This window comes from Cetorhinus maximus, chromosome 2 (assembly GCF_964194155.1).
Source record: "Cetorhinus maximus chromosome 2, sCetMax3.hap1.1, whole genome shotgun sequence".
Classification (NCBI taxonomy): domain Eukaryota; kingdom Metazoa; phylum Chordata; class Chondrichthyes; order Lamniformes; family Cetorhinidae; genus Cetorhinus; species Cetorhinus maximus.
The window spans coordinates 196,300,083-196,324,851 of record NC_135880.1 but is presented as its reverse complement, the minus strand read 5'-3'; the positions used below and the strand labels follow the sequence as shown (position 1 = coordinate 196,324,851).

At 43.9% G+C, this 24,769-nt stretch overlaps 1 protein-coding gene across 4 annotated transcripts in view; it reads left to right on the top strand.

Annotated features, from left to right (window-relative positions):
* Positions 1–24,769, top strand: part of robo3 (roundabout, axon guidance receptor, homolog 3 (Drosophila)) — a 554,342-nt gene that overhangs the window by 433,944 nt on the left and 95,629 nt on the right. The window lies entirely within an intron of this gene.

Below are 24,769 nucleotides of genomic sequence, written 5' to 3'. Positions count from 1 at the left end.
TTCACTTTCTATACTTCAAAGTGAACACTCCAAAGGCACAAAAGGGCTCTTTTTATGGAATGGCACCTGGGCTGATCAGAACCTCATATTCTGCATATTAAAACTAAAAGATGTAAAATTTCAGCAAACCTGCCTATGATTTCACAATGTGTGCTCCTAGCCATTAGGAATGTGCTCCTGGAGCCACACATTCATAAATTGGCTCTTAGATGTCAAGCCCAGGAGGTGAAAGTAGTCACCGATCTATCAAAGTATGAAGAATTAAAACTGTAAAACTGTATGACTGTCTGTCAAATTTTGAAAATGCTTACATGACAAAATTCCAGCAGGTTGTTAGGCGTTTAAATGATTCCTATTCTTACACTCTTATAGCCCTTTTCACATCCTAGTTTATTCAACTGTTTTTTTGACCATTTTCATTAAAAACCTTCGACTTTTTATCTATAATTTCACAGATGATTGTCTTGTTCTCTACGCTGATGTTATTCATAGTTGAGGGTGCTAAGTCATGTCAGAGCTCTATTCACACCTGAGTTAGCAGGCAACATGGACAATCGAGCAACTCTCCAAACTGGCCAATGCCTCAGCTAAAGATCAGCAAAGCATAGTTAAAATCATGGAATCATAGAATAGTTACAGTATTGCTGAGAAAAGAGACATGTTGAAGCTTTTCAACTTGCACTGATCAGGACACTTCACATATAAGGGGAAAACAACAATTTATACTGTATGAAAAGAGAGTGCTGATTGGTTGGCAAGTGGACTCCGATTGGTAGAGGCGTTGCTATGGCAAGTGCACCAGTGATGGTGATTGACAGTTAACTGCCAAGCATTATTTGAAATTTAAATCAGGCAGCTTTACCCTGATTGGTCAAGGCATTGCCCTGAGGAATGGGTCAGTGAATGGCTGCCACTTATTTTGTTACACCACAGAAGGAGGCCATTTCTTCCATGCCAGCTCTTTGCAGGAGCAACTCAGCGAGTCCCACTCCCCCACCCTTTCCCCCGAGCCCTGCAACTTTTTTCTCTTTGGATAATTATCCAATTCTCTTTTGAAAACCACAATTGAATCTGCCTTCACCACATTCTCAGGCAGTGTACTCCAGATTCTAACCACTCACTGCATAAAAAAAGTTTTACCTTACGTTACCTTTGGTTCTTTTGCCATTCACCTTAAATCGATGTCCTTTGGTTCTTGACCCTTCTGCCAAGGGGAAATTGTTTCTCTCCATCTACCCTGCTCAGATCCCTCATGATTTTGAACACTTCTATGCATTCTCTTCAACCTTCTCCTCTTTAAGGAACAACATCAGCTTCTCCAATCTATTCCTATAACTAATGTTGTCCAGGTGTGCCTCTTTACCATTGTACAACCCCTCATGGTTGCCCACAACAAAGTTCCCACAAAGGACCTTTTCTAGATCTTGAAACACTGGAAGAATATGGAGAGTAAGAGGACTGGCTGTGGAAAGTAGAGTCTCTAGTTGTGTATTGTGGTGGGGAGGGGGATTCTGACTGTGGAGAGTATGGAGACTGGTTGTGGGGTGTTGGGGTTTCTGACTATGGAGATTATGGACACTGGTTGTGGAGTGCAGGGGTTTCTGATTGTGGAGATTATGGACACTGGTTGTAGGGTGTGGGGTTTCTGATTGTGGAGAGTACAGGCACTGGTTGTGGACTGCAGGGGTTTCTGATTGTGGAGATTATGGATACTGATTGTGGGGTGCGGGGGTTCTGACTGTGGAGATTATGGACACTGGTTGTAGAGAGTATAAGCACTGTAAATGATGCTGCCGGGCCACATTTATTGTCTATTCCGAGTTTCCCTGAGAAGGTGGTGATGGACCTTCTCCTTGTTGTGGTTGTGGTGAAAATGTTCCCATAACGCTATTAGGTAGAAAATTCCAGAATATTGACCCAAGGAAAGTGAAGGATTTGTAAAATATGCCACACCTAAAATGGTGTGCTTGACTTGGAGGGGTATTTGCATGTTCCCATGATATTATCCAAATCCCAGTGTAGGCTAGCAAAGGCTTATTCACTATTGGAGGAGTTAAATCCCTGGAATATCCATGGACTGTTGGGCACATGTCTGGATCACAGATTGCTTATTTCCAGTGATATTCTGAGTATCAGCAATGTCAATTGGTCACATCCTCAACTCTGAGTCAGATGGCTATGGGTTCAAATCCCATTCCATAGACTTGAGCACAAAACCCAGGAAAGCATGCCAGTGCAGTGCTGAAGGTGTGCTTCACTGCTTTTCTTTATACTTGACAGCAGGCCCTTTGATGTTAATCTTGATCATGTGCGATTTAAAATTGAGAAATAATCTGACTTGCTGTAATGGATAAACTGAAATAGGCTTTCTTTATCTGTAACTATCGTCTGATGTGGCATAACAAAAAAATTAATTTTAATTATGTGATATTCAGCATCTATTTGAGCTTCATCCTTATTATTTAAGCCTGTCTTTTCAAGTGTGTAGAATAACTCCATGTACCTATCATTCTCTAGGTTAACATTGCAGGGTGTGAGGGATTAACCTACCCTTGCTGTATGTGCTATTTCTATGCAAGCATTAATTGTTACTTTTATAAAAATAGCACGCAAAGGAATGCACTATTCATGTATTATGTGATGACCTTTGTAGATCAAAAGACCCACTTATGTTTATGAACACAGATTACCCCCATAAGTAGATCCTATGTCCCCTATAAACTGGAGTGGACCTTTACTAGCTCAATATCTTGATGTAAGACCCAGGGATCAGTAAGACAATCATTGCTATTGTTTGCTGGTTCATTTGGAATGCATCATATGCTTCTTGTTGTTTTCACTGACCAAATGGAACATGCATACGATCAAACTGAACTCCATGTGCAAACCATTTATTTACCTGAGACAGAGCAATAATCAGCACAGTGTACAGTATTTACAGTAATCTATCAATTTTGTTCTCCTTTCTGATTATAAAGGTGTCTCTCCCTGAGCAATTTTTCGACATGCATTAATTGAGGCTTGGAAATGAATGGTCATTTACACAGTGAACAATTGTCACACAGTCACACTACTTCAAGTTTCTTCAAACCAAAGCAAATTACTGTAGATGCTGGAGATCTGAAATAAAAACAGTAAATGCAGGAAACACTCAGCAGGTCAGGCAGCATCTGAGAAGAGGGAAACAAAGTTAGTGTTTCAGTTCGATGACCTCTCCCCAGCATGACAGGAAGTTCGAGGTGCAGCAGGTTTTAAGCAAGTTTCGAGGCAGGGAAAGGGGGAGAGCGGGAAAAGAACAGAGGGAAGGTGTATGAGAGGGTGAAAGGCAGGAGAGATTAATTGACAAAAGAGATAATGGTGCAAGGCAAGAGTGGTGATGATGGGACAAATAAAGAAATGAAAGATGTGATGAGCAGAGGTGTAAGTGTAAATGGAAATGGCAGAAATGGAAATGAGAAGGTTGCTGACCGACAAAATGGGAGCAGTGGTAATGATCAGAAATTGTTGAACTAAATGTTACATTTGGAAGACTGTAAAGTGCCTAACTAAAGGATGAGGTGCTGTTCCTTGAGCTTCTGTTGAGCTTCATTAGCACAGAGTAGGAGGCTGAGGGCAGAGATGTCAGATTGAGAGTGGAATGGGGAATTAAAATTACACAATAAAAGCAGTTTCTTCAGCAGCTACAAATTGTAAATTGATTCACTGGAGTTTCAGATAAACCTGCAATTGGAAGCTCCTGGCTACAGAACATCCATCAGAGGAACGGCAAGAAATCAGTGGCTCAGTCCACAGACACCCAAGTCAGTCAAATCTGTCCTCTGCATGTTAATCACCTAGAATGTTTTAGAATTGAATGGGATGTCTTGCTTCCATAACCTGTGCAATGGCTGGTAATTAACAGTCAGCCATCAAAGATACTGTTTACCCAATAATCCCCTTAGATTCTGCATTCAATCTACATTAGCATATTAAACTACCCTTTGTTTTGATAAAATACAGTCACAGGAATCCCAACACTATTCATTTCCAATTGTTTGATAGAAAGCAAGACTTGACTGCAAATTAATTAACCTTTGCTTGCCAGATCAGGAGAGTGTAGCACTGTGCCAAGACAGTTCACAGGAACCATGGGTAGCACTGCGAACATTTATTTCATTCATTCATGGGATGAGTGAGTTGCTGGCAAGGCCAGCATTTATTGCCCATCTCTAAATGCCCTTGAGAAGGGGTTGGGGGTGAGCTGTTGCCTTGTACCGCAGCTGTATTTGCGGTGAAGGTACTCCCACAGTGCTAAAAACAAAAAACTGCGGATGCTGGAAACCCAAAACAAAAACAGAAACAGAAATACCTGGAAAAACTCAGCAGGTCTGGCAGCATCGGCGGAGAAGAGCACAGTTGACGTTTCGAGTCCTCCCACAGTGCTGTTAGCTAGGATATTCCAGGATCTTGATCCAGCAACGATGAAGGAGCAGCGATATATTTCCAAGTCAGGTTGTCTGGTGGCTTAAGGAGGATCTTGGAAATGATGATGTTCCTATGCACATGCTCCCCTTGCCCTTCTCCATGGAGAGGTTATGTGTTTGGGAGCTTCTGTTAAAAATGATCTGAGGCTGCATCAAATTCAATGTGAGGGAGATTGTAAAACTTATTTCCGTTCAGCCCTTGTCTGTGACAGAAGTTGATTTTTAAATAAATGAACCTTTGATACTGGTAACAGGTGAACATCAGGAGATAGGAGGCCTCAGCCTGATAGAACTAGGGGGCAGGAAGAGCAGGGTTAGAAACACAATGGGCAGAATTTTCTGATTTGGAGACTAGGTGCGGAAGGCCAATTGCTGCTTAAGGAACTCATATCAATACCTACTTTATCACGATTTCCCAGGAATGCTCCAACATGTCACACATTGATAGAAATAACTTTTATTATGTAGCCTCTTTCACAACTTCAGGATGCCCCAAAGTGCATCACAGCCATGAAAGTACTTTTGAAGTACAGTCAATGTTACAATGTAGGAAATGCAGCACCAGTTTGTACACAGCAAGCTCCCAGAATAACCAATGGATGAATGAATGGATAATGTTTTTGGTGGTGCTGGTTGAAAAATAAATGGCCAGGACAACTCCCCAGACCTTTATTGAATAGTACATAAGATCATTTACATACACATGCAGATAGCACCTCAGTTTAACTTTTCACATGAAACACATCTCCATTAGTACAGCACAACCTCAGATCTCCAGAGACAGATCGAGAGAAACTACTTCCTGGGGTGTGGGAGTCCAGAACAAGTGGACATAATCTTAAAATTAGAGCTAGGTCACAGGGGGGTGATGGCTGGAAGCACTTCTTCATGCCAAGAGTAGTGGAAATCCGGAACTCCTCTCCCTCAAAAAGCTTTTGGTGCTGTGTCAATTGGAGCTAGCAAAACTGAGGCTGGTAGATTTTTGACAGACAAGAGTATTGAGGATGATGCAACCGAGGTGGGTAATTGCAGCTGAGGTCCACAACAGCAATGATCTAACTGAATGGCAGAACAGGCTCGAGAAGCTGAATGGCTCATTCCTGTTCCTGAATTCCGTACTCCATCGACTAGTTTGCAAATTCCCTTTATTTGGTGTCCCCAAAAGACTGACTTACATTTTTATCTGAATATTTTCAAAGTTTCAAAGCAGTAAAAGGTGAACAAGAGCCTTTACAAAATGGAACCAGCTTGCTATTGTAAGCTTGAGATTTCTCTCAATGAAAACGTGGGAATGCCTTGCTTTGCTCCATAATAAAACTGTGAGTACGGTAGGCTCTCAACTATGATTTCTGAGAATGACGTTGTTAGTGTCGCTCTCATGCCTTCCATTAGCCCCCTCCCTCATGTTGAATTTGATGCAGCCTCAGATTATTTTTAACAGAAGTAAGCTTTAATAAACTGATCATTGAGATCACAAGATGGTTCCATTAAAACAAGACAGCCTTCGTGATATTGTGTCATTAAAATTCACAGCGACTGCAAAGAGTGTTTTGCAGATTAAGTTAATCTTTTCCGCAAGTGCTTCCAGATGCAGTGATGTGCATTTTCTTCAGCCCAACCTGACCTACCCTTCTTCCTTTAACTTAAAGATCCTAATATAATGATCAATGCATTACTCTACTCTGCCCTTTCTATTTTCATACTTGGAATGATGGATTGTAAAATTTATCTCAGTTCAGCCCTTGCCTGCGACAGAAGTTGATTTTTAAATAAATTAACCTTTGATACTAATAATAGGTGTACATCAGAAGATAAGAGGCCTCAGCCTGATAGAACTCAGGGTCAGGAAGAGCAGAGTTAAAAACACAATAGGTGGAATTTTCCATTTTGGAGACTAAATGTGGTGGCAGACAGGAAAACCAGCGTGATACCCGCTGGGTGGCGGGGCAGGTTTTCATGTCGGATCTTCTGCTTTTCAGCTCATTAACTTTGCATCAGCGAGGAGCTTATCGAATCTTGCAGTGGGGCAGGCAGTCGAGGTTCGGCGCTGACAGCTTCATGGCCCCAAGAAGGCCACTGATTTGGTGAAATGAATAGGAATGGCCAGGAGGCTACCGGAATCGGCATCAATCTCCCGGTGGCCAAAGAAAGCATTCCAGGAGATTTTAAACCTTAACACTGGTGGCGAAGGGAGGCGGCGTGCAGACCCGACTTTGCCAAGGCCGAGTTTTTTTCCCCCTCTTGGTTTGGTCTGCACCATCTTGAATGCAGGTAGCTGACACTGTATGTGTGGGGCCTACTGCTGCACCCTCAGTGGTGTCAACAATCGCAACCCAATGGAATGTTCAGACACTGCAGCCCATTGCTGATTGGACATTTCCGAAGTGTAATATCCTCTGGCTTTCCGAGTGGTGCGTGTAACATTGTAGCGCCTGGGCTCTGATTGGTTACAGCAGCTCCGGCCCAGGGCCTTTAAACGATCCAGGGGCAGCCAGAGCTGGAGTTGGGCGTTGACAGGTGGGATACCCCTTTACCCAGGACAGCCCAAAACCAGGGGTGGGGGCTTATCTGCAGAGTAATGTACACTCCGCGTGTTAACTTCTTTAGGCAGGGAGATATTTCGGATGCTGTTGGTGGTGACTGTGGAGATGTGAAGTAGCTGTACACAAATGACTGTTGGTGAGTTTAAGCTTCCCAACTGACTAGTAATCCGATTTTGAATTCAAATTGCAAAACATTAGGTTTTATTTTCATAAAAAGAGCTTGGGTTGGAGCTTCCTTTGTTAAAATGGCAAAACAGTCGTCTCTCCCTCCCACCACCCCCTCCAGCCCCGTCCAGATATTGCTGTCTTTCCAGCGTTTTCAGTCTACATTTTGGACACCCACATCCCGTGAATGAAACTTTTTTTAAAAAAACTGATGATCTTGGTAGGTTTTAAATCTCCTGGTTGCTTACAATAACCTGAAGAAGCTCTAATTAAATAAATTCAGCATGGTTGAGTTATTATTTTTCTACAGTTGCTGCCCTTTTCGTTATTGATTTCCATTGCTTACTTTTGAAACTGTGGCCCCTGAACCGTTGGAAATCCAGTGGAGTCCTCCAGCCCATGAGATTTGTTTATTTTTCTGTACCTGTTGACATCTAGCCTAATGTTTAGAGCAGAGATCCCCTGGGAATGTGTCAGCTTTCTGTGATGTCACTTCTGCCACCGTCTCCCGGATTCTGTCCAGCCAGAGTTGGAAACCCTAGAAGAGAATGGAGCCAGGGGCTCATTCCCAGGCGTTTTGAATTCTGAGTCTTTAGGTAACCAGCAGAATCCATTTGTAGGCAGTGGCTCCCAGCTCATGTTGTAAGTATAGAAGGTCTGTCCCCTAATCAAGATCCCAGAACCTAGTGCCAAGGTGCATAAGTGAAAATGCATCAGCACAAAGGAAACAATTGCACTGCACTTGATTTTTGATTGAAAAATAAACTTGTGAAATTGTTTTTGTACCAACAGAAAAACAGTGTAATAGCTTCTGATTTTTCACAAGGAAGGGAAAGGCTAACATCTTTCCTCACCTTTCCCCTAGTTCCTTCTAGGGCTGTTCCTTTCCATTGAAGCTTACTCTATCCTCAGACCTGTGTTCTCCTCAGAACTGTGCTCTCCTCCAACTCTGGTCTTTTCTGTATCCCCAATTGCTCCACCATTGGTGGCCATGCCTGCACTTGCCCAGCCTATAAGCTCCAGAATTGCCTTCCGAAATCTTTCCACCTCTCTACCGCTCTCTTCTTAAAACCTACTCCTTAGTCCAATCTTTTGGCCACATGTCCTAATATATCCTTATGTGGCTCGATGTTGAATTTTGTTTTATAACACTCCTGTGAAGTGCTTTATACTGTACTATGTTCAAGGAGCTAAATAAATGCAAGTTGTTGTTATTGTTGTACAGAAATGGTCCCTCCTCTACCCTTTTTTCTTTAATTTAAAGATCCTAATATAATCTGTGCATTATTCTACTCTTCCTTCTAGTAATTTTTGTATTTTTGTACTTGGAATAATTGCTAATAAAATTACCTCAATTCAGCCCTTGGCTGAGACACAAGTTGATTTTTAAATAAATAAACCTTCGATCATAATAATAACTGTACATCAGGAGATAAGAGGCCTAGCTGCAGCCTGATAGAACTAGGTGGGGAAGAGCGGGGTTAAAAACACAATATTTAATCTTCAAATCTATGATGAAACCATTTTTAAACAATTATCACAGTACAAAAAGAAGATGCTGTTTTAAATTCTTTCGCACCAATGATGCTCAAAATGGCTGCCACCTTGCTATTCCAGCTGCATAGTTATAACTGGCATTCATGCAATAGAATCACATTCACCAACAAGGTAAAACAGAGGCCAGTCATACATTAGTCATAAAAGCTTGTGGTCATGCTGAACATTTAGTTAAAAATTGATGCTGAAGTCTGTTGGGAGTGAAATATTTAACGTTTTTGTGCTTTCGTTGTCCCGGAGTCATGGGGTTAATGCATCTTCCTTGTCCCTGTGCGGGTAATAGCATCATTTTATTGCTGTTGTGGCTGTTTGCCCAGAAAAAATTAGAGCTGTCAGGCAGTTTCTGAGACGACTATGAATTAATGGTCCGCTGGGAGACAGCCTCATCAGGTCAGAGTGATTCAGGGGGTACTAGGGGAGGTCATGTGACTGAGCTCACAGAAAGGGACAATCTGCCACTGGAACACATTCAGAATTGGGAATACAGAGCCACTGAGTGGCGAGAGATCCTTCTGCCTAGGTTTTTATGCACAATTCCCATGGAAGTGAGCAGGCTCATTAACATCTCCCATACTGAGGCCTGTTGCTGATTGGTAATGTCAGGCTCCCATTCCAGTCTGTCACCTCTAAAGCCAACATATGTATGATAACATTGTCTTTTTAATTAACATTTCAAGAAACCAAACATTATAAAGAAACAGGAAATTAGGCAGATGTTTAAACAATTAAGGGATCAAGTTTAAAGTGTTTTAATTTTAACATTTGTTTTACAAAAGAAATACATTGTTCATAGGTTTCCACATCTAAATAGGGATGGTTTTCATTCACATTGCCTTTGATATCAATAGAACACATCAGGTTAATGTGGTATACATTAATATCAAAGTTGTATATATTCCCACTGATTTAGGGTACATATATTTCAATGATATAGGGACGATATATATTACTGATATAGATGTAGTCTATGTTCTCACATATAGGCATGGTAGAGATTCTTACTGACTTAATGTAGCGTTTTGGTTACTATTTCAGGCTGTGTACTATGATCTATAGTATTGTCTTCCATGGACAGGTTTCCTTTACTTCAGTTCAGTGCAGAGCTGGCACCATATTGTTAAATGCTAGGTGGATGTAAGTGACTCTTTGAAGAGGAACAAGCTATTCACTCATTTATCTCGCTGCTGTTTGTGGAATTTACTCGTGCACAATTTGACTGTGCTTTTACCTTTAAGACCAATAATTGTGCACTTCACAAATGACAGTTTTACTGTGAAGAGCATTGGAACAACCTTCCCTCATTCATTACCATCCAAATGTTTTCCATTCCTTTACTAATGATGGTGGCAGAAGCTGCATTGATAGTCCTCCAGTTAGCCCAGACAGTGAGGGGAGGATTTTATGGCCCGACCATGGAGGGGAATAGAGGCAGACAGGGTCTGGAAATGCAGGTAGCTGATTGGGCTCTTTAAGAGCCTTGTTAAATGTCATTAAGGGAGGGCAACTGGAATTTTCCAATTGACCTTCAGTTTCTCGTATCGGCGAGGGCCAGTTTAGGTGCCTGAAGGCAGGCACCCTGGCACAGGCTGGTGCAATCCAGGGCCTAGAAACCCTCCCTGATTGCCTGGGTGTCAAAGAAGCCACATGCTGCCCTATAGAGGGTCTCCACCTCCACAGCTATAATGTTGGCCTGGCTGCAAGGACCATTTTTAAATTAAAGTTTTGAAAGATTTGGTGAGAGGGCTTCTCCAAGTCGAAGCGTTCTCTGTTGCTCACCTGCCATCACACCACTTGCTCCTCTTGTGTTGAAAGGCCTCTGACTGGTGCTCCAGCATCGAAGCCCACCTGATGTCCTTAATTAAACAGAGAACCTGTCTACAGGCCACGTAAGGGATTGTTCTGGGGGTGGGTTTGGGAGTTGTAAACAGTCCCAACTTCTGTTTCCCACCCTCATAGGGAAAATCAAACTGCTAAAAAATCTAAAAGGAATGAAACTGGACGGACCAACTGTCATTGTCCTAGGCACTGGAAATCTGTCGACCCTGCAAAGTCCTCCTTCCTAACCTCCGGGGTCTTGTGCCGAAATTGGGAGAGCTGTCTTACAGACTAGTCAAGCAATAGCCTGAAATAGTCATCCTCAGGGAATCATACCTTACAGATAATATCCCAGACACCACAGAAGTGGCGGTGGCACAGTGTTATACAATCGGGAGGGAGTTGCCCTTTAAGTGCTCAGCAGTGACCCGGACCCCATGAAGTCTCATGACATCAGGTCAAACATGGGCAAAGAAACCTCCTGCTGACCACCACGTACCAGCACTCCCACTGCCAACAACTCCCCCCACCTTCCCAAACAACTGCTCAGCTGATGAATTAGTGCTCCAGTATGTTGAACACCACTTGGAGGAATCACTGAGGGTGGCAAGGGCACAGAATGTAGTGTGGGTGGGGGACTTCAATGTCCATCACCAAGAGCGGCTTGGTAGCACCACAATAGACTGAGCTGGCCAAATCCTAAAGGATATAGCTGCTAGATTGGGTCTGTGGCAGGTGATGAGGGAATCAACAAAAGGGAAGAACATACTGGAACTCATCCTCACCAACCTGCCGGCCGCAGATGCATCTGCCTGTGACAGTATTGGTAGGAGTGACCACTACACAGTCCTTGTGGAGACCAAGTCCTGTCTTCACATTGAGGATGCCCTCCAACATGTTGTGTGGCCACTCAGCTTCTGACCTCATTACAGCCTTGGTTCAAACATGGACAAAAGAGCTGAACTCCAGAGGTGAGGTGAGAGTGACTGCCTTTGATGTCAAGGCAGCATTTGACCGAGTGTGACATCAAGGAGCCCTAGCAAAACTGTAGTCAATGGGAATTCGGGGGGAAGCTCTCCGCTGGTTGGAGTCATACCTAGCTCAAAGGAAGATGGTTGTGGTTGTAGGAGGTCAATCATCTCAGTTCCAGGACATCACTACAGGAGTTCCTCAGGGTAGTGTCCTCATCCCAAACATCTTCAGCTGCTTCATCAACGACCTTCCATCCAATATAAGGTCAGAAGTGGGGATGTTTGCTGATGATTGCACCATGTACAGCCCATTCGTGATCCCTCAGATATGGAAGCAGTCCACGTGCAAATGCAGATAGACCTGGACAATATCCATGCTTGGGCTGACAAGTGGGAAGTAACATTTGTGCCCCACAAGTGCCAGGCAATGACCATCTCCCATAAGGGAGAATCTAACCATCGCCCCTTTAGATTCAATTGCATTACCATTGTTGAATCCCCACTATCAACATCCTGAGGGTTACTATTGACCAGAAACTGAATTGGACTAGCCATATAAATACTGTGGCTACAAGAGCAGGTTGGAGCGTAGGAATCTATGTCGAGTAACTCACCTCCTGACTCCCCAAAGCCTGTCCACCATCTACAAGGCACAAGTGTGACGGAATACTCTCCACTTGCCTGGATGAGTACAGCTTCAACAACACTCAAGAAGCTTGACACCATCCAAGACAAAGCAACCCGCTTGATTGACACCCCATCCACAAACATTCAGTTCATCCACCACCAACGCAGAGTGGCAGCAGTGTGTACCATCTACAAGATGCATTGCAAGAACAGCCTCCTTAGACAACACCGTTAAAACCCACGACCACTACCATCTAAAAGGACAAGAGCAGCAGATGCATGGGAGCACCACCACCTGTAAGTTCCCCTCCAAGCCAGTCACCAACCTGACTTGGAAATATATTACCTTTCCTTCATTGTCGCTGGGTCAAAATCCTGGAACTCCCTCTCTAACAGCACTGTGGGTGTACCTGCACCACAAGGATTGCAGTGGTTCAAGAAGACAGCTCACCACCACCTTCTCAAGGGCAATTAGGGATGGGCAATAAATGAACGAATAAAAAGACCCCTCTTCATTGTGTCACCAACTGTTTCAGGTCAGCTACAGTACCAGATAATTGCAGAGTAAAGCTATTTCTTCCATGAAGTGTTTTCACATTAGACATAGGATAGGTTTCCTTTCAAAATGGGTGGAAAAGCATCAAGGAAGAGTTAATCAAGGCTATCCCAGCAATTGGCTAGCAAACAGTATAGGAGAACAACGGGAGGGAAGAGGGAAAGGTACATAACATGCACCCTATAATTGTCACTCTATTTCCTTCCTTTGTTCGTGGATTATGTGTCTTTTTTTCCTGTTGACTGGGTGAACGGAGTATTGTTTTAAATGGTTGGTACTCACTTAACGCAGTATTAATCATTGTCCAACCTTTAGCAGTTTGCCTTCTCTGTACCACTAAGATCATATGAATCATTATTTACAACTATCACAAGGAATTATCCACATTATCCTGGGATGCCTCTGTGACTTGAAGCCCCTTCAAATAGTAAATGAGATGAAAGGGTTGTTTTGTGTGTGTTCAGTTTCTTCTGCTGTTATACTGAATGAGGGACCTTCACACTTTGAATCAATCACTGTTTGGACTTGACATAGTTCAAGTCTTTATAAAATGATTCAATTTAATGTCCTTGGAGAGAGTATTTGTACAAACTTTGACCTTTTCTGGCATTATGGGCTGGCAGAATGATGCCACTGTCTTTGACTTTTAATCAGGCTGTGTAGCGAATGACATTTCCTTATGACAGATGCTAATTTGCAATGGGGGCTGGGAGCTTGCCTGTTTGGTGACCCCTTACACTAAATAACAAAGAATGCAAGCCCTTCCTGTGGAGCGATGATCCCAGGATCTTGATCCAGAAACATGATGCAGAGATATGAGAAAAATAGGTGCAGTTGTAAACAGACGCCATCCAATTCTTGGGCTATCACTGGTGACAATGACAACCCCTGCATATGATCTTGTACGTCATTCAGCCCTGGAGCATAATTTTTTTGACTGGGATTTTGCGTTTTTGTATCATGCTTGATTATTTCCCAAGAAATCCAATTGAATTGCTAGATAGGAAAAATTGCAATTATATCGCACTTTTCATGACCTCAGGAGTCCCAATGTGCTTTATAGCCAATGAAGTATTTTTGAATTGTAGTCACTGTGATAATGTGGGAAAGAGCCAATTTGTGCACAGCAAACTCCCACATGCAGCAGTGAACAGCCTGAAGTATGGAGCACGGTGATTATGTTGCTGGACTAGTAATCCAGAGTAATGACCTGGAAACATGGGTTCATATTCCCACCATGAGTTGCTGGAGAATTTAAATTCAGTTAATTAAATAAAACATCTCATTTCAGTAGTAACCACTGGATGGTCATTAAAACCCATTTGGTTCAGTTGTCACATACTTTAGGGAAGGAAATCTGATTTGCTCCTAAATTTAATCTTTTCGTGGATTGTTGGCATCGCTGACAAAGCCAACATTTATTGCCCATCCCTAATCACCTTTGAACTGAATGGTTTGCAAGGCCATTTCAAAGGGCAGCTAAGAGTCAACCACATTGCTGTGGGAATGGAATCACATATAGGTCAGACCAGGTAAGGACAGTAGATTTCCTTCCCTAAAGGACATTCGTGAACCAGATGGGTTTTACAACAGTTGATGATATCTCCATAGCTTTATATTCCAGATTTAGTAAGTAAATTTAAATCTAGCAGCTCCTGTGGTGGGATCTGAACCCTTGTCCCCAGAACATTAGCCTGGGCCTCTGGATTACTAGTTTATATAACCACTAAGCTAACATCTCCCCATATGGCCTTTTTCATTTATGGGATGTGGGCATTGTTGCCTAGGCCAGTATTTATTGCTCATCCCTAATTGCTCTTGAGAAGGTAGTGCTTGCTGCTTTCTTGAACTGCTGCAGTAGGTACACTCAATGCTGTTGGGGAGGGTGTTCCAGGGTTTTGACCCAGTGACAGTTCGGGAACAGTGATATATTTCCAAGTCAGGATGGTGTGTGGCTGGGAAAGGGACTTCCAGATGGTGGTGTTCTCATGCATCTGCTGCCCTTGTCCTTCTAGGTGGTAGTAGTCATGGATTCGGAAGGTGTCGTCGAAGGAACCTTGGTGGGATGTAGATGGTACACACTGTTGCCACTGTTATAATCCCAGCTGATGTTACTGCTGGACAGGCCAGATCTCAAGATGGAAGCCAGCTTGATAGATCCTAACTTTTATTTTTTGTTTAGCTACATGGAGAGTGGCTACTGAACAGAGTCACAGGAATCAGCTGATGAACTTTTAACAAAATAATAAATCATTTATTAAACAAGAAAATATTAACTATATTACAACACTCCTTTACCCACAACTATACCTACATGGATATATATGGATTTGTAAGGATAACACAAGTTACATAAGCTATCTTGTACACTAATGTTCACAGAAAGTACACAGTCCATGTAAACCGATAGTCGACCTGTGGTCAGATACACCATTCTCTGAAACCAAGCGACAGGTGACCCCAGTCAGGTGCTATGGATCTCTCAACTTCCCCTGCCCGTCCCCCCACCCCCCCCAAAGATGCTTGTCACACTGTGAGCCAATTGGTCTCACTGAACTCCACCTTTCACACGAGGGTTTCCAATTTCCATTCTCAAAGAACTCGCTTTGGAATCTTCTCCCAAACAATGTTTTCCACCAGACACCTTCCACAAGGATCCACCTCCAGGGTTTCGAACTCTCCTTCCAATGTTCCTCTCACCTGGATTGCCATGTCCATTCAAGCTTTGTTCCATGCACTCTCACTGACTCAGCCGTGCCAACAGAACACCACTGCGTCACATGCCCATAGTAAAGAGTTACAGACCTTGAGCTGTCTCCTTGGACCTTCTGGATTCTCGCAATCCATTTTTGCTTTAATTCTACTTCCTGCAGCTTTCTTTCTCTTCAAGCTTGGAGCTTGGAGCCTTCCTCTCTGCTTACTTTCACTTTCACAGAACAGGAGCTTTCCAAGTTCCTGTCCTTGTCCTTTGACTAGTCTGTCCTCTTTTGACCTTTCCTGTTCCACTATCCTGGATTTTGGGACTTTCACCTTTAGTTTCTGGACCCTGGTACTACAGTTCCTTCTCCGGTGTCCAGCTTCTCCAGGAAACTGGCTTCAACTTTTGTTTAAGACTGGCTATCTGTCCCTCTGTTGCCCAGCCTATCGGGAATCCTGGCTTCAACTGAACTGAAACTGCTTTCCTAGTTTTCTCTGTCTCTGAGGGTCCCTCTCTCTGGATCTCTTTTGCTAGGCAACAGCACAGTTTTTTTTTACCTTGTGTTTGTTTTTAACTTCCTGCAAGAGCTGTCAACCTTCATTAAAATGCTTGCATCTTTTAAAGTGAAACTAAAATTCAACTCCCCCTTTTTCTTAACACACAAACACAGAAATACAAATTAAACTTAACTGAAAGATAAACCTTATTCTTAACACACCCAAATACTCATATAACTTACTTACACTATCTCTATTTCCTAACACCACTGTGTGTCGGTGGTGGAGGGAGTAAATGTTTGTGCATAGGGTGCCAATCAAGTGGGTTGCTTTGTTCTGGATGGTGTTAAGCTTAAAAACAAAAAGCTAAAAGCTACTGCGGATGCTGGAAATCCAAAACAAAAACAGAATTACCTGGAAAAACTCAGCAGGTCTGGCAGCATCGGTGGAGAAGAAATCAGTTAACGTTTCGAGCCTTCACGGCCCTTCGGCAGAACTGAAGCATAGTTAGGAGAGGGGAGAAATATAAGCTGGTTTAAGGTGGGGGGGCGGGGGGAGAGAGAAGTTGAGGGTGTGGTGATTGTGGTGATAAGCAAGCAGTGATAGGAGCAGATAATCAAAAGATGTCACAGACAAAAGGATCAAAGAGGTGTTGAAGGTGGTGATATTTGTCTAAGAAAAGTGCTAATTAAGAATGGAAGACAGGACACTCAAAGTACAGCTCTAGTGGGGGTGGGGTGGAAAGACTAACAAGGTTTTAGTTTTAGATTTAAAAATAATGGAAATAGGTGGGGAAAGAAGAATCTATATAAATTATTGAAAAAAAAGGGGGAGGGGGGAGAAACGGGGTGGGGATGGGGGGACGGGGAGTTTAAGATCTAAAGTTGTTGAATTCAATATTCAGCCCGGAAGGCTGTAAAGTACCTAGTCGGAAGATGAGGTGCTGTTCCTCCAGTTTGCGTTGGGCTTCACTGGAACAATGCAGCAAGCCAAGGACAGACATGTGGGCAAGAGAACAGGGTGGAGTGTTAAAATGGCAAGCGACAGGGAGGTTTGGGTCTTTCTTGCGGACAGACCGCAGGTGTTCTGCAAAACGGTCGCCCAGTTTGCGTTTGGTCTCTCCAATGTAGAGGAGACCGCATTGGGAGCAACGAATGCAGTAGACTAAGTTAGGGGAAATGCAAGTGAAATGCTGCTTCACTTGAAAGGAGTGTTTAAGCTTCTTGGGTATTGTTGGAGCTGCACTCATCCAGGCAAGTGGAGAGTATTCCATCACACTCCTGACTTGTGCCTTGTAGATGGTGGACAGGCTTTGGGGAGTCAGGAGATGAGTTACTTGCCTCAGGGTTCCACGCATATGACCTGTTCTTGCAAACACAGTATCTATATGGCTGGTCCAGTTCAGTTTCTGGTCAATGGCAACCTCCAGGATATTGATAGTGGGGGTTTCAGCAATTGTAATGCCATTGAATGTCCAGGGGTGATGGTTAGAATTTCTCTTGTTGGAGATGGTCATTGCCTGGCACTTGTGTGGTGCGAATATTACTTGCCACTTGTCAGCCCAAGCCTAGATATTGTTCAGGTCTTGTTGCATTTGGACATAGACTGCTTCAGTATCTGAGGGGTCTCGAATGGTGCTGAACATTGTGTAATCTTCAGTGAACATCCCCACTTCTGACCTTATGATGGAAGGAAAGTCATTGATGAAGCAGCTGAAGATGGTTGGGCTGAGGACACTGCCCTGAGGAACTCCTGCCACGTTGTCCTGAAACTGAGATGATTGACTTCCAACAACCACAACTATCTTCCTTTCTGCTAGGTAGGACTCCAACCATTGGAGAGTTTACCCCTGATCCTCATTGACTCCAGTTTTACCAGGGCTCCTTGATGCCACACTCGGTCAAATGCTGCCTTGTAGTCAAGGGTAGTCACTGTCACCTCACCTCTGGTGTCCACCTCTTTTGTCCATGTTTGAACAAAGGCTGTAATGAGATCAGAAGCTGAGTGGCCCTGGCAGAACCCAAACTTGGCATTAGTGAGCAGGTTATTGATAAGCAAGTACCGCTTGATAGCACTGTTGGTGACCCCCTCCATCACTGATGTCCTGGGCTTCCCCCATCATTGAGGTTGGGGTATTTTCCTCCTCCATTGAGTTGTTTAATTGTCCACCACCATTCGTGTCTTGATGTGGCCAGACTGCAAAACTTAGAACTGATCCGTTGGTTGTGGGATCGCTTAGCTCTATTTATTGCGTGCTGCTTACGCTGCTTGGCATGCAAGTAGTCCTAAATTGTAGCTTCACCAGGTTGACGCCTCATTTTTCGATATGCCTGGTGGTGCTCCTGGTATGCCCTCCTGCACTCTTAATTGAACCAGTGTTGATCCCCTGACTTGGTGGTAATGGTACAGTGGGGGATATGCCGGGCCATGAGGTCACACATTATGGTTGAATACAGTTCTATGCTGTGATGCTCCCCAGTGCCTCATGGTTGCCCAATCATGAGTTGCTAGATCTGCTTGAAATCTATCCCATTTAGCATGGTGGTAGCGTCACACAACACGATGGAGGGTATCCTCAATGTGAAGACGGGATTTGCCCTCCACAAGGACTGTGCGGTGGTCACTGCCACAGATACTGTCATGGACAGATGCATCAGCGGCAGGCAGGTTGATGACGATGAGGTCAAGTTTGTTTTTCCCTCTTGTTGGCCCCCTCAACACCTGCTGCAGACCCAGTCTCGCAGCTAAGTCCTTTAGGACTCGGCTAACTCTGTCAGTAGTGGTGCTGCTGAGTCACTCCTGGTGATGGACAATTCAAGTCCGCCTTCCTTATAGGCTTCGCTGCAGTTTGATACAACTGAGTGGCTTGCTAGGCCATTTCAGAGACCATTTAATAGTCAACCACATTGAGTTCAAATCCAGACCACACTAGTGGAATAAAACTCTCTCCTTTTGCAATGATTTGCTTTTCATGGACTGCAATGCAAAAAAACTTCATCCAGGATGTTTAATGGGTTGGCAGTGTAAACAGCAGGTGTGTAATGGGTTGGTGTGTAATGGATGGGTGTGCAATGTGTGGGCATGTAATGTGTTCATTTGTAACAGGTGGGCTTGTTAAGGGTTGGGTGTGCAATGAGCAGGTGTGTAACAGGTGTATGTGTAATGGGCTGGGTGTCTAATGGTTGGGGTGTGTAACAGGTCGGTATGTATTGAGTGTGTGTGTGTAATGAGTGGGTGTGTAGTGGGCTGGGTGTACACCAGACAAGATGCATAATAAGCACAATATTTAGTGGGCAGGATGTAGCAAGGGGTGTGTAATGAGCTGCAAATCTATTGACGCCTGATTTACACCCCATCAAAATTGTGTTTCACTCTCAGTGTCACTAATTCACACTCAAGAGTGTCAGCTTTGCTCAGTTGGTAGCATAACTGCCTGTGACTCAGAAGTTAAATTAAGAAGCAGAACCTCAAAATTAATAATTTCTGGATTATTACCTGAGCCACGTGCAAATTGGCGTAGGACAAATAAGATTAGAGAAATGAATGCATGGCGTGGGAGAAATGGGTTCCGGTTTGTGGGACACTGGCATCAGTATTGGGGAAAGTGGGATCTGTACCGTTGGGTCGGCCTACACCTGAACTGTGCTGGGGCTGGTGTCCTCATGAGCCACCTAACAAGAGAAGTAGAGAGGGTTTTAAACTGAATAGTGGGGGAAGGGATCAAATTTGGGAAGATGTGGTAAACTAAAGAGTAGAGACAAGGCATGAGAGACAGGTATTAATATGGGAAATGATAAACAGACTGTGCCAGGAAGGGATAGAAAGTACAAATCTAAGAGTAAATCAGCAGATAGGGCTAGACGCTACAAAAATAAAAAAAAGGACAAAATTAAAGACTTTGTATCTAAACGCACATAGCATTCAAAACAAAACTGATGAATTGATAGTGCAAAAAGAAGTAAGTAAGTACAATCTGATAGCCATTACAGAGACATGGCGACAGGATGTCATAGATTGGGACCTGAGTATTGAAGGGTATGTGACATTTAGGAAGGACAGGAAGTTAGGAAAAAGTGGAGGGGTGGCTCTGTTAATTAATGATGGTATTAGCACATTAGAGAGGGATGACCTAAGTTCAGGGAACCAGGATGTAGAAGCGGTTTGCATTGAGACGAGAAATGATAAAGGCAAAAATATCACTTGTGGGAGTGGTGTATAGGCCCTCTAATTGTAACTACACAGTAGGACAGAGTATAAAAGAAGAGATAATGGGAGTATGCCAGAAAGGTACAGCAATAATCATGGGAGATTTGAATCTACATATGGACTGGAAAAATCAGATGGGAAAAGATAGCGTAGATGAAGAGTTCATAGAATGTTGTCGGGATAGTTTCTTAGAGCAGCACGTTCTGGAGCCAACCAGAGAGCAGGCTATACTACGCCTGGTATTGAGCAACAAGATGGGATTAATTGATAACTTCCTAGTGAAGGCACCCCTAGGTAGCAGGATCATAATATGATTGAATTTTGCATTCTTTTTGAGGGATCGAGTGCGTCCAAGACTAGTATTTTAAACTTAAATACGAGCAATTATGAGGTCATAAAAGCAGAGCTAGCTAAAGTGAACTGGTAAATGAGGTTATGCGATAGGTCAATAGAGGTTCAGTGGCAGACATTTAAAGGGATATTTCAGAACACACAGTACATTCCAATGAGAGAGAAAATTCCCAAGAGAAGGGCCAACTACCCGTGGTTAACTAAAAAGGATAAAGACAGTGTCAAACTTATAGAAAATGCATATGATTACACCAAGACACGTGGCAGGTCAGAAAATTGGAAAGAATATAAAGAACAGCAAAGAATGACAAAAAGATTAATAAGGAGGGAAAAATTAGAGTATGAGTGAAAGCTACCTAGTAATATAAAGACAGATAGTAAGAGTTTCTATAGATATTTAAATAAGAAAAGAGTTAACAAAGTAAGCATTGGTCCTCTAGAGAATACGTCTGGGGAATTGGTAATGGAAAGTAGGGAGATGGTGGATGAATTAAACAGGTATTTTGCTTCGGTCTTCACTATAGAGGACACACGTCACATCCTGGAAATTGCTGTAAATCAGGAAATGAAAGGGAGGGAGGAACTCGGGGAAAATTACAATCACCGGGGAAGTGGTGTTGAGCAAATTGTTGGGGCTGTGGACTGACAAATCCTCAGGTCCGGATGGACTTCACCCTAAGGTCTTGAAAGAAGTGGCTAGTGAGATAGTTGATGCACTGGTTTTAGTTTTCAAAAATTCCTTAGATTCTGGGAAAGTTCCATTAGATTAGAAAATAGCAAATTATCCTTTATTCAAAAAGGGAGACAGAAAGCAGGAAACTCGGCCAGTTGGCCTAACATCTGTCATAGAGAAAATGTTAGAAACCATTATTAAAGATGTTACACCAGGGCACTTAGAAAAATTCAAGACAATCAGGCAGAGTCAACATGATTTTGTAAAGGGGAAATCTTCTTTAACCAATTTATTGGAGCTCTTTGAAGGAGTCATATATGCTGTGGATAAAGGGGAACCGGTGGATGTACTGTACTTAGATTTCCAGGGACATTTGATAAAATGCCACATCAAAGGTAATTGCAGAAAATAAAAGTTCATGGTGTAGGGGGTAACATATTGACATGGATAGAAGATTGGCTAGCTAACAGGAAGCAGAGTGTTGGCATAAATGAGCCTTTTTCTGATTGGCAGGATGTGACAAGTGGTGTGCCACAGGGTTCAGTGCTGGGGCCTCAACTTTTTACAATTTATATAAATGACTTTGATGAAGGGACCGAAGGAATGATGGCTAAATTTGCTGTCTACTCAAAAATAGGTAGGAAAGTAAATTGTGAAGAGAACATAAGGAGGCTACAAAGTAATGGATAGGTTAAGCAAATATCTGGCAAATGGAGTATGATGTGGGTAAATGTGAAATCGTTCATTTTGGCAGGAAAAATAAAAAAAAGAAGCTTATTATCTGAATGGTGAGAGATTGCAGAGCTTTGAGATTCAGAGAGATCTGGGTGTCCTAGTGCATGAATCACAAAAGGTTAGTATGCAGCTACAGCAGGTAATTAGGAAAGCTAATAGAATGTTATCATTTATTGTGAGGGGAATTGATTACAAAAGTAGGGAGCTTATGCGTCAGTTGTACAGGGCATTGGTGAGACCACATCTGCAGTATTGTGTGCAGTACTGGTCTCGTCATTTTAATAAATATGTAAATGTGTTAGAAGCAGTTCAGAGAAGGTTTACCAGACTAATACCAAGAATGGGCGGGCTCACTTATGAGGAAAGGCTGGACATGTTAGGCCTGTATCCACTGGAATTTGGAAGAGTTAATAAGAAAAAGGATTAAGAGGCGACTAATTTGAAACCTTTAAGATCCTGAGGGGTCTTGACAGGGTGGATGTGGAGAGGATGTTTCATTTTGTGAGAGAATCTAAAACTAGAGGTCGCTGTTTAAAAATAAGGGCCGCTCATTTAAGACCGAGGTGGGGAGAATTTTTTCTCTGATGGTCATGAGTCTTTGGAACTCTCCTCCTCAAAAGGCGGTGGAAGCAGAGTCTTTGAATATTTTTAAGGCAGAGCTAGGGAGATTCTTGATTAACAAGAGAGTGAAAGGTTATCAGGGGTAGGCAGGAATGTGGGGTTGAGGTTACAATCAGATCAGCCATGATCTTATTGAATGGTGGAGCAGGTTTGAGGGGCCAAATGGCCCACTCCTCCTAATTAGTATGTACTTAAGTTTGTGAGTTCCAAACTTTTTCCAAAACTTGAGCACGTAATTAAGGACTTCCATTTCAATGCAGTATTGAGGGAGTGACATATTGTCAAAGACATGAGCCTTTAGATGAGAGGTGGTCATTCTGAGTGTTTATTTAGCTCAGGTTTACGTTAATAATCTTCTGAGCAGTGATTTCCTTTGATGTTGTGGCAAATATTCCTTCCTCAATGAACACTGGTTACTTGTTCCGTTGCTGTTTGTGAGATCTTGCTGTGCTCAAAATAGAGGCCACATTTTCTTATTTACAATGGCGACCCACTTTAAAATAATACACTGGGCAGGATCTCCCGTTCTCGGCGGGTGTCTCACCCGCTGCCTGAAAAAGTGGCGAGACGCTCGCACTGACTTTGCGGAGGAAGGCATGCCGTATCCTCTGACCATTAGGCAGTTAAGTGGACATCAGTGGACCTTTCTCCAGACTGAGGGTTCCACCAACCAAGAGCTGCCGGCCGATCAGAGGCCAGCAGCTCTTGCACTCGGCAGCGCCATGGAGGAGGCAGTGGCTGCTGCCGGAACAACACCACCACCCCTGCCACCACCTCTAGAAATCCGGAAGAGTGACCCATGAGAAAGGTAAGTGCTGTTGGGGGGGGGGGGGAGCGGGATCTCACAGGGTGCTAGGGGACCATGGGGAGAGCGGCCCATGGGGGTCAGCAGCAAGTCTAGGGGGGCGGCTGTCAGTGGCCACCCCCCTGCTCCATGTCCATGCCCTCAATCGTGCACAGATTAGTGTAAATTGGGGGACTACCCCCTCCTCCAGCCGACACAGTTTGACCAGTCCTGCCGACCACATGTCGGCAAGCCTGCTTGGAGCTAGGAAGGTTGTATTGGAGGCAGGAGGAGGCCCTTAAGTGGTTGCTAATTGGTCGGCAAAGGGACTCAAGTGGAGGCGGGATGGGAAGGTCGACCTTGGGTCTTCCCGTCCAGAACTTAACTCCAGTGGAGGTGGCAACAGGTCAGGTATTGGTCCCGATGCCAGCTGCCAAATTTTCAAGCCCATCCGCCTCCTCCCTCGCCTCCTCAAAGACGGAAGTTTCCAGCCACCGTGTGCGAAACATTTCTCCGTAGATGTAGCAACTTGCTAATTAAATTTATACCTTCCTTCTTGGGGCGTACTCCTGTGAATGAATGTCTGATTTTGCCTAACCTGTAAGCCAAAGCCCAGCAAACTTTCAAAGTTTTAAGTATTGTCCGTTTGAAGGAATATTGTATACTCGGGATAATTTTGACTGTGCCATAGCGTAAAACGAGTGATTGGGGATCCGGAACCCTCTTATGGGCAGAATTCTCCCGTGCCCCTGTCAGTGGGATCAATGGGGGGGCTCGGGGGGGAAGAATTCGTCGGGAGGTCCAAAAATCGGCTTCATGCCGGTATAAAATGAGGGTGCAATCTTCCGCTCCCGGCCGCAATGGTGGATCATGATTCCCGCTGGAGGCTGACGTACAACTGATTTGCTTCCCACCAATGGGATGCAGATGAAGGCCCAACCGGAATACTACCAACCACCCCCCACCCATGCCCGATTCTCCGCAGCACCTGTGGGAAAACATGCTGGTCCGGAACACGTCTGGATCAATGTGCCGTGCAAAAGTCAGACTTACCTTAAGGGCCTTGGTCAACTCGCGGACATCTGAGGAGAAGATGGAGACTTCCAGCTACCAGACCCTGGAGCACCATGGGAACACCGGGTGGGCGGAGATTCATCTGTGTGGCTCCTCCACCTAGCAGCTTCCAGAAGATGGGAGTTCTCTACGCAGCAACCTCGCTCAACCTTCAGACCTTCTTCCAGGGACTTAGCCATGGATCCGGAACTTCTAAGGGATCAGGTCCTCGAGCTACAGGTGGAAGACAGCAGTAGGTACTGTTCGGCATGGTGAGGGACTGTTGGGGGTCGGGGGGGATGGTTAAAGAAGGTTAGCAGAGGACTGAAGAGGTGGTTGGGGAGGTGGAGGGTTGGAAGCTGGGGATGCTGGAAAGGGCTGTAGCAAGATGGCAGAGGGAACGGAGGGGGAGGGTGGGAAGGGCCTGTTGTTGCTGGGTAGCGGAGGGGGTTTA